This window comes from Castor canadensis, chromosome 5, assembly GCF_047511655.1.
Source record: "Castor canadensis chromosome 5, mCasCan1.hap1v2, whole genome shotgun sequence".
Taxonomy (NCBI): Eukaryota; Metazoa; Chordata; class Mammalia; order Rodentia; family Castoridae; genus Castor; species Castor canadensis.
In genome coordinates, this window is record NC_133390.1 from 163,555,206 (window position 1) to 163,567,423 (window position 12,218).

General features: G+C 43.9%; 1 long non-coding RNA gene across 2 annotated transcripts in view; it reads right to left on the reverse strand.

Moving 5' to 3' along the window:
* LOC141423405 (uncharacterized) overlaps positions 1 to 12,218 on the reverse strand; it is a 75,986-nt gene that overhangs the window by 37,945 nt on the left and 25,823 nt on the right. Inside the window, exons 3-4 of one of the 2 annotated variants that reach the window (XR_012448251.1) lie at positions 10,300 to 10,414; positions 5,311 to 6,279 (exon numbers count right to left, since the gene is read on the reverse strand). This is a non-coding gene — a long non-coding RNA (uncharacterized lncRNA). Of the gene's footprint in view, positions 1 to 5,310; positions 6,280 to 10,299; positions 10,415 to 12,218 lie in introns of those variants that run through there. The other variant, XR_012448252.1, reaches the window with a different exon arrangement.

A 12,218-nucleotide genomic window follows, 5' to 3' on the forward strand; every position in this document is an offset into this window, starting at 1 on the left:
GTTCTGGCAGAAGCACTGAAGGCAAAAAAGGCAAATCTATATCCAGAGTAAGCATCTGCTCCAAGGAGAACAAGACAATACCCCTCCTATGACAGAAATAATTCTGCATAATCACCCCTACCCTATGGAATGGCACCACATTAAGACTCAGAGCTGGTTGTCCCTATTGGCAAGTAGAGCACTGAGTAGTCACTGCAGCCAAATCATTCTTAGGCAGTAAAAGTCCATGTTGCTCAGTTCAACAAATTCTCCATTCCTGCCACCCACAGCTACTTGGTTGATGAGATACAGACCTGTAGGTGGCAGAGGTGGCTCCAAGAGACTCCCAGTTTCCATCACATGGTGCTGTGAGCACAAGCTCAAAGCAGGAAGTAGGGAGCCAGGCTAATGGGAATTTAGGAAGACCCAGAAATTTAAAGAATAGGCTAAAAGGCCCAAAATTCATGACTGTGTATGTGTGTCTCTGAAGTCAGGATAATATCAATATCTTCTTCTATATTTTGGAAGCATCTCAGATGAATAGAGGATTTGTGATTAGCCCTGTGCATCTGCTCTGTCACTTTGCTTCATGGGCATTACTCAAAGGTATCCTTGCCTCACCCCCACTCACTAGGGCATGATTTGGAGGACCCAGAGAGAACTCATGAAGTTCTCCTGTGGCTCACACCTTTCCCTTCTCTGTAACCTTCGAAGACTACATCAATTGGTCCTTCATAATGAGCCTCCCAGAATACCACGTAATGCAACAATGAGAGCTCTGTCCTCCTTCTCTTCTCTTATTGAAGCTTTTAACTTTAAAAGCCTCAGGAAAAGAAAAGGCTTCTCCTTTGTTTTACATTTCTCCCCTCCACTCCTGACATGTATGCAGTTAGTATTGCTCAACAGCACAAAATAAGGCCATCTGAATGAGAGTTCCTCACATCCTGCCCCCAGCCTTGGCCTTCCTTTTTCTTTCCTTCTCTCCATCCTGTGGGATCTCCTAGCAAGAAGACACTTACTGCAGCCCTGTGATTCCTAACGCATATTACACTGGTCCCCTGCAAGTTCACAAACCTCCAATTCCCTGACAGCAGATAAACAGCAGTTAGTTAGTGCTTGGACAGTATTGTACAGTGGGAAACAACTTGAAGTTGGAGAGCTGGATTCATAATCCAGACTCTTCCACTTACTGGTGGTGACATTTGACCTTAGCACTTCTGCTTCCTATTCTCAAAGAGGGGAAAGAGCAGCCTACTACACAGAATGACCTAGAACTATTGTGGGGCTTAGGTGATTTTTATGGAAAAACTTTGTAATGGGTAAAGCTGGATCAGCATGCAAGGCAATATCATTATTTTTCAAGGAGTGACAGGTGCCATACAGCAAAGTTATAGGAAAGCCAGAAGTAGATGGGCTGCACTGGCCTTGGAAGATAGCAGGTGACCCAAACCCAGATGGCCGTTGGTAGCCTCTGTAGAGGCTCCAAAGTTCTTAGAGCTCTAAGTCCACCCAGGCTGTCAGTACAAACTGTTTGCCTTCCAGCTCACTCCTCACTTCTTCTGTTAGTATTTCCAAGATGTTTTAATGGAAGGGGAAAATATGGCTTTTGCCCTGAGGTACACTCATCATAATCACAAAATACCTTCATTCTCCAGGTATGATCATGTACCACCTGCATCAGAATGGACCCAGAGTATTGTTTAAATGCAGATCCACAGCTCTCCCCATTGAACAATGCTAACTTTTCAGGGCTCAATTTTCAAGTCTGAAAAATGGGCTTACCAGGAACTCTTGCCTAAAACCTCTGTAAAGAGAGTTTGAATAAAATAAGTGAACAAATGAACAGATAAATGGCTTGCAGAGGAGGGATGTAATTTTATTTGGACACAATGGACTCTAGTGTCCTATCTAAATCAGGCTCTCATTATCCCAGGTCCCCAAAGATGTCTCAGACCTCAAACAACCTGTCCACAATGCATCCTAGCCAAACGCACAGTAAGTGGAGTCCTTGGTTGGGCACTCAGCCAATGCTGGAGCTGTTAGGAAATAAGAATGTGTGTATTTATTGAGGAAAATAAAAATGTGCATATGACATTGCATAGAGACGATTTATGAGGTTTTATGGACGTGTCACCAAAAGGCCCACTCAGTCACTGCCAACGTCAGGTCTGCAAACACCTGGGAGCCCAGGCAGTAAAGCTCCCTAATGGAGTTGGTGGGCAGGACATGCTTGTGGAGGGGAACATGAGCCCCATGGGGCACATGCTGCTCCTATGGGGTGTGTGGAGCCAAGAATACCTGGAGTGTGAATGTATGCATGGGTGAAACTAAATATGCACACACTGGTGCACATGAATGGGCATCATGAGAATACATGGTGTGGGCCACTCTGGACATGACTGGGAGGAGAGGCTGAGCCATAATGCAGAAGTGCATCCATTACTGACACCCCCTTCACAGGACAGTGGAATCCTCACTGCTCACAGGAAGGAGTTAGTCAACACCTGCTGTTAAGACCAAAGGCCTTAGGAATGTGCAGAAACCCAGATTCTCAGGGAAAGCTCCTCAGAGCTGAGCAGGCAAAAATAGATAGTGCTTGGCCAAGGGGAAGAGGAATGAAGTCCTGACCTGCTCACCTCTTCTCCGTGGACCTAAACTTCCCATGAATACTACATTCTATCTGTTCCTGGTCTCTGGGGCTTCTGGATATTCTGTGACCCAGCCTGACCCAGTGTTGCGTCCTTGGGAGCATTGTCTGATGGTGCAAGACCCAGAACAGAACCATCCTCCTCCCAAGCCTGCTGATGTTCACATCCATTTTCTGTTTTCTGAGAGTGACTTCCTTGGACAGAAGATTTAAGAAAGTGTGCAGAAGGTGTGCTATTAAAAGAAAAGGAACAAGAAAGAGAAGGTAGGGAAGGAGACAGAGGAGCACAGAAAGGAAAGGAAGGAAGGAAGGCTTTCAGTGCAAGTCCCAGAATCACCCATTGCAGAAGTCTGTCTTCTTGCAAATGGCCTCAGACCACAAAGTAAGCACAACCTTGCAGGCCATGCAAGCAGCAGGCCGCCCACTTCTTCCCTCCCTGTCATCCCTTCGCAGCAGTGAGGGGATCATAAGTTTTGCAAGATCCCTTTGATTGCTCAGAGCACGCAATCATCACATGCGTTTTCTTGAGCACGTGAGGGTGGTCACTTCCCTACAAGATGAGGAGGAGGCTGGGCAAGCGTGGCTTGTGAAATGAAACCAGTCCATCCAGTTGATTGCTACTAGCGAGGCAGGATGGTTGGCCCAACTTGGAGTCTGAGGTGAAGGACCAAGATTCTGTGAATACCCACCCTGAGCTACATCATTGGCTGGACACTTCCCCATACTCCATTCAGTACTCACCCAAACCCTGAAAGAGAAAATAACACAACCCTTGCATAGGCTGGGATTTGAGTTATCACAAGGCTGTAGCATTTGGTCAGTGAAATAAAGCTGGAAATGGTAGATTTGTCTTCCACATGGAATCAGAGCCCCCACCTCTTGTTGCTCCTAGCCCCAACTGCTCCCCTCTCTCAGATCTTTAAAGCACTCATTGCTTGTCTCTTTTTCCCCTATACAGAATCTGCAGGTCAGGGAGTGGCTCTGGTGTCCTCATCCCACCGGATAACACAGGCTACCTGGAAGAGAAGATCCCTATGGAATACCTTCCAAAGGGAAGAAGGAAAGATGGGAAAAAATGTCCAGGCAGCTGTGTCTCTAACTAGCATCACCACTCCTAGGACCAGGAGGGAATTGCAAAAGCCAATGTCTCTGCCACCTAATCCTTCTGGATTCTGCCATGCCCACAGTGTGTTCCACTCTTACCTCAAAGCATCTCTGGACAGACAGGGAATATGACTGCTAAAAGAAATCAATTTCAGGCCCCAGACTCCCAATTCCTACCAAAAAAGGACACTACCCTGGGAAAAGATGAATTCATTCATTTTTCTATTCAGCGTTAGTTGTTCTATGAGCTGAACAGGGTGGAGGTCTGTTCATCTCTGTACCTACCCTCAGGAATTAGCACCCAGTCTTATTACAGAGTGGATTCAGGACACAAGGACCCAGTGGCCCATGGTGCCTGTCAGTGGCCCACAAAAATCATGTGATTGAGTCGATTTGCTTAGAATTTGTGGAGAGTTGGTAGGAACAAGGGCTTGGTCTGGTTTCATAGTAGAGGGTCCAGACCATGTCACTAGAATGACTTGGAGAAGGAAATCTAATAGATGGAGCTCAGTTATTGAGGTTACTGACTTCTGACCTTCCCTGAAATCCTTCACAGACCATTGCTTAGGTTTACAAAGCTGGAAACTATCAGCAGGTTTTGAATGTGATCATATATGAAGTTATAAACTCCAAGAACTACCACGGCCTGGATCAATGTGTCCTAGACTTGCATGTGCAGAGGAAGCTCTGGGGAACTTGTCAAGATGAAGGTTCTGATTCTGTAGGTCTGAGTGGAACAGGATTCTTCATTTCTAAGCAATTCTTGGATGAAGCTTCTGGTCCCTGGATTATCCTAGAACAGAGCAGCCCTGACTCAAAGTAGCTTATGCTGGTAAACCTAAGATTCTACTCCCTTCCTTGCTTTAACACACAGAAGCTCCATGCCTGGACTCCCTGTTTTGCAAGATTACTTTTCAGCCAGGAGTTCACTGCATCCCCAAATAGCCATTTGCATCCCTGGCTTGCCCATCCCTATTCTACCTACCCACCATTACTCCTTCTGCTCCCTCTGCCTTAAGTGTCCTTTCCCTCCTTTGAGGCTTAGAAACTCCTACCCATCCTTCCTCACTCTATCTACAGCACCTGCTCTGCTCCTGCTACTTGCTTGCTGCTTGTATCAATTTAAGCAAGTTACTTCAGCTCTCCAAGTTCCAGTTTCCTCATCTGTAAGAGGGGATAGTAATCATGCTTACCAAAAACAAACTATAAAAAGTTTAGCAAGGTGTCTGAGACATACTAGGTCATCAAAAAAATAAATCCATGTCACAGCTGCTGTGAAATCTTCTTGGATTTTCCCATCTTCCTACTTTGGGGACTCCTACAATACTTGCCTTTTCCTTCTACAATGGCTCTTATCACCCTGTTTTGTACTAACCTACTGGCTGGACTATCTTTCCCAGTAAGTCCTGAGCATTTAGAGAGACCTCCTGGACAATGTTTCACCCACAGCTGCTTTCTCAGACTCTAGCACGGAGACAGGTATGGAGTGAAACTTCAGCAAGTAGTGTACCAGGGTGGCCACCGCCAGAGGCTCCATGTCTGAGAGACAAAGCTCACAGATGCTGTACAGTGAACTGGAAGACTGAGCAAAGCAGGAGTTTTATTTAAAGGAGCTTTACAGATATCTGTCAATTTCACATCCAGGAAAAACATTATTCTTTACTTTTAAACAATTTATGGAGATTTTCCTAAGTAGTTATATACTTAAACAGAACACAGTAGTACTAATTTAACCTTTCCAAGATGACTTGGGAACATCAAAAGACACTAAACCTCACTCCTAGGGACAGGGTGACTACACACTTGGTTTGCCTGGGACTATTCTAATGGTATACATGGTCTGGCATTCATAGCACCCTTTCCATCTCCTAATGTCTGCTAGTTTGGACAAGAAATTATCCAGTATACTGAATCAGAATGATGTTCCAAGGGGCCCCTGAAATGACTACGAACAGTTGCTATGGGTTCTAAAAGCATGGCCCCCAAATTCTTTGATATTCTTCTCATCAAAAGATAGAGTCTCTGTCCCATTCCTTGACTCTGGGCAGGTTTATGAAACCTTGACCAATAGCCCATAACAAAAGTGGCCCTGTACAAGTTTTCCAGGCCCAGGCCTTAAGAAATAGGCAGCTAAACCTCCTATCTCTTAGGATGCTCACTCTTGGAACTCAATCACCATGCTGTAAGAAAGCCCAAGATATGTTGAGGAAAGAGTCCTATGGAGGGAACCAAGAGCCAGAGCCCACTGGCCAGGCATGTGGTGAGTCGTCCTACGAGGGTATCTTCAGCCGCATTTGAGCTATGCCAGCTGGGGTCGTGGGGAGCGTAGTGTGTCCCTTCCAAGCCCTGCTCGAATTGCAGACTGTGAGCCAAAGAAAATGATTGCTGTTGTTTTCAGTTATCCATTTACGTAATGAGAGATGACCGGAGCACTTGCTCTAGAACAAAATGGTGCTGGAGCACTCAGCCTTCATTCAGAGTTCTGGAACCAGTTAGGAGTCAGTCTCCTGCCTTCTTCTGAAGATCAGACTGTGTGGTTTCAGTGTGAGCTCATGGAAGGGAGAAAATTATATTTATATCAGTAACATTCACGCTGATGCTAATAAACACAGTTTTCTCCTTTTTTGGTGGTACTGTGGTTTAAATTCAGGGCTTCATGCCTGGGAGAAAGGTGCTCTACCTCTTGAACTACTCCTCCAGCCTTTTTTGTTCTGGTTATTTTGGAGATAAGGTCTCATTTTTTTTACCCAGGCCAACCTGGACCATGGTCCTCTGTTGTGCTTCCTTCTGGACCTGAGGTGACAGACGCATGCCACCATGCCCAGCAATTGGTTGAGATGGGGGTCTCTCAAAATTTGCCCAACTGACCTGGAACCACCATCCTCATGATCTCAGCCTCAAAGTAGCTAGAATTACAGGCGTGAACCACCAGCACCCAGCAAATATAACTTTTTTAGGCAAAAAATCTTGCTAGGGATTTCACCAGCCCAGTGACCTCAGGGTTCATCAAAAAGTGCTCACTCTGAAAGAACCTTCAGCAAATCTTGTAACAAGATGAGTCATTCTGAGAGAGTAGCATGGAGGGTTTTCATGAATTGCTCAGTCACCTTCCTCTGCTTAACAGTGACCAAGTCATTTTACCTCCTGAATCAAGGTAGTTCAAGTGTACCATGAACATGCACACTTCACCCTCTCAGGAAAAATCAGTGCTTCTGATCCGGAGCTCAGAGACTTTCTCATGTGTCCATCCATTCTTTCAAAGGAGAGCTACTGAGCTGGGAGTTTGGTAAAGTTCAGCTTCAGAGCAAAAAAGAGAAGTGAAGAAGGGAGGGGGAAGAGTGAGGACTGAGGAGGGATAATGAGAGGAAGAATGCAAAGGAAATGTGTCTGTCACCACTCCATCTCTCACTAAGCCCTTCTCATTCTTTTGATCATTCAGCTCTAGGTCTACTCTACCAACCACACAGCAGACCCTAGGCCAACAGTGCAGCAGTAGGTAGTGATGGAGTCCCATGTCTCTGCCCTAATGGATGGCACTGCAGCCAATGGGGGGAAGAGACCATGCAGTAAGAGGTGGCAGGAATAGTGGTATGTGTTGCAAAAAAGGAAGTGGAGGGTGGGGAACCACTGCTGGAGGAGGGGCTGTCCCAACTTGGGGGTCAGAGAAGGGCTCCCCAAGGAAATGACATAGAAGCCAAGATCAGAAGGATGAGTGAGAATTAGTCATCCTCCCATCCTCCACTCCTTCTTGAGTTTACTCCTGTGGTTAGGTGACAGTCTGCTGACATCTGTCAGCATACCTGGTCAACATCCCCTTCTCATGCACTCAGCATTACCTTGACCACACTGCCTTCAACTTGAAAATCAATGCATTTTGGAGAAAAACCAAGGCCTTAACCTGGCTCACTAGCTGTCTCTAATTAGCAATTCTATTCTGCCACCCTTAACTTCTTGCTGACCTTTCCACCACAGGTCTTACCATATGTCGCTCTCCCTACCCAAAATATTTTTCCTTCCTCTATGTGCCCAGCTAACTCGTACTTAGCCTTCAGATCTTAGACTACTTATTTCCCTAGGACAACCTTCCATGACCTTTCTAACTCATTAAAAGTCCCCGTTTTTGAAGTTTTTGATGCCCCCATGGATCCCTCATCTGAGAAGTTACTATAGGTGAATTTCCATGGTCTATGTGATAATTTGACCAATGTCTGTCTCCCGAAGGAGACCACAGGCCCCAAATGAGCATGGACTTGTCTGCCATGTTTACCGCTTCACCCCAGTTCTAGGTTCTGCTTGAATAAATAAACGAATTAATTGATTCACACAATGCCCTGACACCATGATGCCATAGCATTTTTTCTTCAAACCATTGAAAATAAAAAATCCCCAACTCACTGAGTTCGTATATGTTCCCTTATATAAGCAATTGTGGTATAGTAGAGAAAAAGAGAAAAGAGCCAAGCGTGGTGGCTCAGGCCTAGAATCTCAGCTATTCAGGAGGGGGAGGTAGGAAGATCACCACCCCAGGCCTAGGTAAAAGTTCTAAGCCCGATTTGAAAAACAAACTAAAGAACAAAAGGACTTGAGGTTATGGCTCAAGTGATAAAGAATTTGCTTAGCAAGTGTGAGGCTTAAGTTCAAACCCCGGTACTGCCATAAAAGAAAAGAGAAGAAAAATGATATATCACCATAGAGTCAGGAGAGCTCCAGTATGTGCACACCTTTAGGTATAAATTCCTTCGTCCATAAAAAGGGTGAAACAGGACTAGGTGCAATGGCTCAAGCCTATAATCCTAGCTACTTAGAAAGCAGAGATTTTGAGAATCACAATTCAAAGTTCAAGAGATCCCATCTCATCCAATAAAAACTGAATTGGTGGCCCATGCCTGTCATCCCAGCTACAGCAAGAAGTGTAAATAGAAGGATCTTGGTCCAGGCAGGTCATGGGCATCAAAGAAACTTTGTCTCAAAAACAACAAAAGCAAAAAGGGCTAGGGACATGGATCAAGTGATAGAGTGCTTGTCTAGCAAGCTTGAGGGTCTGAGTTCAAACCCCAACACTACCAAAGGGGTGGAGAGTGTGAAAAAAATAGCATCCTCCCCAAAGCTTTTGGACTGGCTGTCACAAGGATGTACCTAGGGATGTGTCATAGCCCAGTGTCTATCAGAGAATCAAGAAAGACACATCTAAACACTGGGCTGCACTGTTATGTACAGATACCTCCTGGGGCAAGAAGCCCGAGCCCCCTCAGGGGACACCAGTATGAGGACATCAGAGTCAACCTGTGCACCACAAGCCCTGCAGTATTGATCATGAGCCTTGCCAAGGGAACATTTGCCTTTCTTTCCCTTCCAAATAATTAAAGTATAATATTTTATGGCCTGATAAAATTTACTGGGACCCTTGGCACGTAATTATAGTGCTTCTTTAAAGGAGACCCCATAAAAGATGCATGATTAGAAAGTTAAGGATCTGGATAGAATTGCAACGATGTGACAAATAATTTACAAGTGATAAACTGTCCAAGGGGGAAAAATTCCAACAACCTCTGATGAAGGCTAACAATTAAAATAATAAATTCCCCAAGAGCAAGGGTAAACCTTTTTTCTTGGTCAAAGGCTTAGACTCCGTGAGCTCAGGAAGAGGAGTAAACCTTCTGTCAAAGTCAAGTCTTGCTTTCCTAGTATTCTGCTCCTCCTTTCTTTTCTATATTTATTTTTGTATTAGACACCTTCTTATTTAATCTTTTTAGCAATTTGTTCATCCACTGGTTTATCATTTTTTATTTCTAGCCATTTTTTTCCCTCAGTCTGTTCCTCCTTCCATTATTTCTCTATCCAGCTGTGCCATTAATTCAACCTTCTCTTTTTCTAGCTATTCATTTACTTTTATTTCTCCTTCATCTGTCCATTTACTTAGTCAGCCCATCCATCTTCATGTATGGCTCACTTGTGCTAAGAAAATTATTTATTCTGTTCCAAGGCAGCACTATTTTGTATAACCAGAATGTGAGCCGTATATGTAATGCCAAGGTTTCTAGGCGCCACATTAAAAATAGAAACAGCAACAAGCAAAATCAATTTAAATAATAATTTTAGTATTTAGTAATTATTTTGTTATTATAGCATAGTATAAATATTTTAATATGTTTTGCATATATATATATATTTGTGTGTGTGTGTATGTGTGGCAGTACTGCAGTTTGAGCTCAGGGTTTCACGTTTGCTAGGCAGACATTCTACAGTTTGAACCACTCCCCAAGCCCTGTTTTTTGTGTTGGATTTCTTTTGAGATAGGGTCTCATAAACTATTTGCCCAGGCTGGCTTTGAACCAAGATCCTTCTGATCTCTGCCTCCTCCTAAGGAACTAAGATTGTAAGTGTGAGCCATGGGTGCCCAGCTCATAAAAATATAAATACTATTTAACCAGTCATTTTCCCTTAATTTTATTTAGGTCAATACATTCAAACTATTACCACTTAAACATTTAGTCAATGTAAAAAATATTGACTTTTTTGCATTCTTTTTGTACTAAGTCTTGGAAATCCAGTATGTATTTCATACTTACAGCTCGGCCTGGTCTTGACTTGTCATATTTCCAATGCACCATGGCTGTACGTGGCTCCTGACTACCAGGATGAACAGCACAATGCTAGAACAGCTTTGCCCTTCAGGAGTTCACACTATGATAAGGACAGAGAATGCACTATTTCAATTTAATCTTTACATTTAAACTCTTAGTCCATTTTCTGCTGCTATAACTGAATAACACAGACTAATTTATAAAAAATAAAGAGTTATTCAGCTCACAGTTGTAGAAGCTAGAAAGTTCAATGTCCCAAGCCTACGTCTGTGAGCTCCTTCTTGCTTGTGGTGATGCTGCAGAGTCCCAAGGCAGGGCAGGGCATCACACACAAGACAGAATGTCATAACTCAGTTCTACTCCTCTTATAAAGTCATAGTCCCATTGGATTAGGGCCCCATCTATGACTTCATTTAACCTTAATAAATTAGCTCCCAAAGTTCACACCTCCTAATATTATATGGGATTAAAGTTCACACCTTCTTTATACCTCTTACAATGGGGATTAAATTTCAGCACGAATTTTGGTGGAACATGGGAACCATAACAAACTATAAATATATGATACTCCTGTTTACACTTAAGCATGCTAATGATCACTGGTAAAAAGTTTTAGAATCAAGTCAACTATGCATCAGAAAACACTGTGGAAAATGCTTAAGCAAAGCCATGGCTATTCAAGTGTGACAACATGAAGAGGAGCCTCCAGTGTTCCCAAGGCCTTCAGGGCTGGAAGTCCTGCATAACACCACTGAGCTCAGAAACAACTGAACCAACTTGGAAGTACAAAGAAGTGCTTTGCAGGCAGAGCAGAGGAATAGGGACTATCACTCCTTGAATACTTCTGATGCCCAAGCCGTCCTTGCCTTCTTCTAACATCACTGCACAGAGACCAAGGGTATGAAAAGACATGTTTAGGAGAATTTTTTTTGAGTCTACACAGATTATAACTAGCATTTTGCACCAAAAATCATCTCCTTTCCATTCATAACTCAGACAGCTAGAAGTCTATGGCCGATTAACTACATGGCTCCCAAGACTGGAGAATACGGTAGTGATAATGGTGACAGCAACAATAAGAATAGTCACAATGATCAATACTAACAATAATGCTTCTGACACCCTTATTTTGGAGATGAGGAAACTGAGGCACTTTCCCAATGTCACCTACCTACTTAATGGATTCTACTTACACAACACACACACACACACACACACACACATCATGAGCTTTTAATTGGAAAGTGGCTTGGTCAGACAAGACAGGGGCTGTGGGATGGGCAGTAAGTGTATGAAGTTGAGGACCTCTAGACGGTTGTTTCCAAGAAATACATAGTCCAGTGCAGAAGAGGAAGCTGTGGACAATAACGATCCTAAAGAGTCCCAAGAGCTGAGCTAAACACCCATTCACATTAAGGTAGACACAAGGGGGTGAGCTGTCTGTCCCTTCACTTTAGGGGTAGAGGAAGAGTGGTCAGGAAGACTTTACAAAGGTAACACTTTGACATCATGAAGCTTGCTCTGATTTCCCCCAAGTAGGAACTATTGTCTCTCTCTTCTAACAAATAAGCCACTTAATTCTGGTCTTTGGAGTACAGTCTCTGGCTTGGGCCTATTGGACCAATCTCAGCTTCCTCCTCACCCAGCACAGCCAAACTCTGTGATTATCTTGTAGGCACCAGGCAGCTTTACACATACTCAACATCATGATGGATCAATGGAGAAATACAATCACTTGGGTTTCTGAGAATGTACGTATTTGTTTAAAAGCCTCTGTCTTTCGTGAGTGCAGACAAAACACTGCCAGCTTACCACCTCCCAAAGCTGCACTGTGGGAATGATTTCAAGGCTTTGGCTGTCAGCAACAATATCAATCAGACAGGTTTCACAGTGGCCTCTACTTG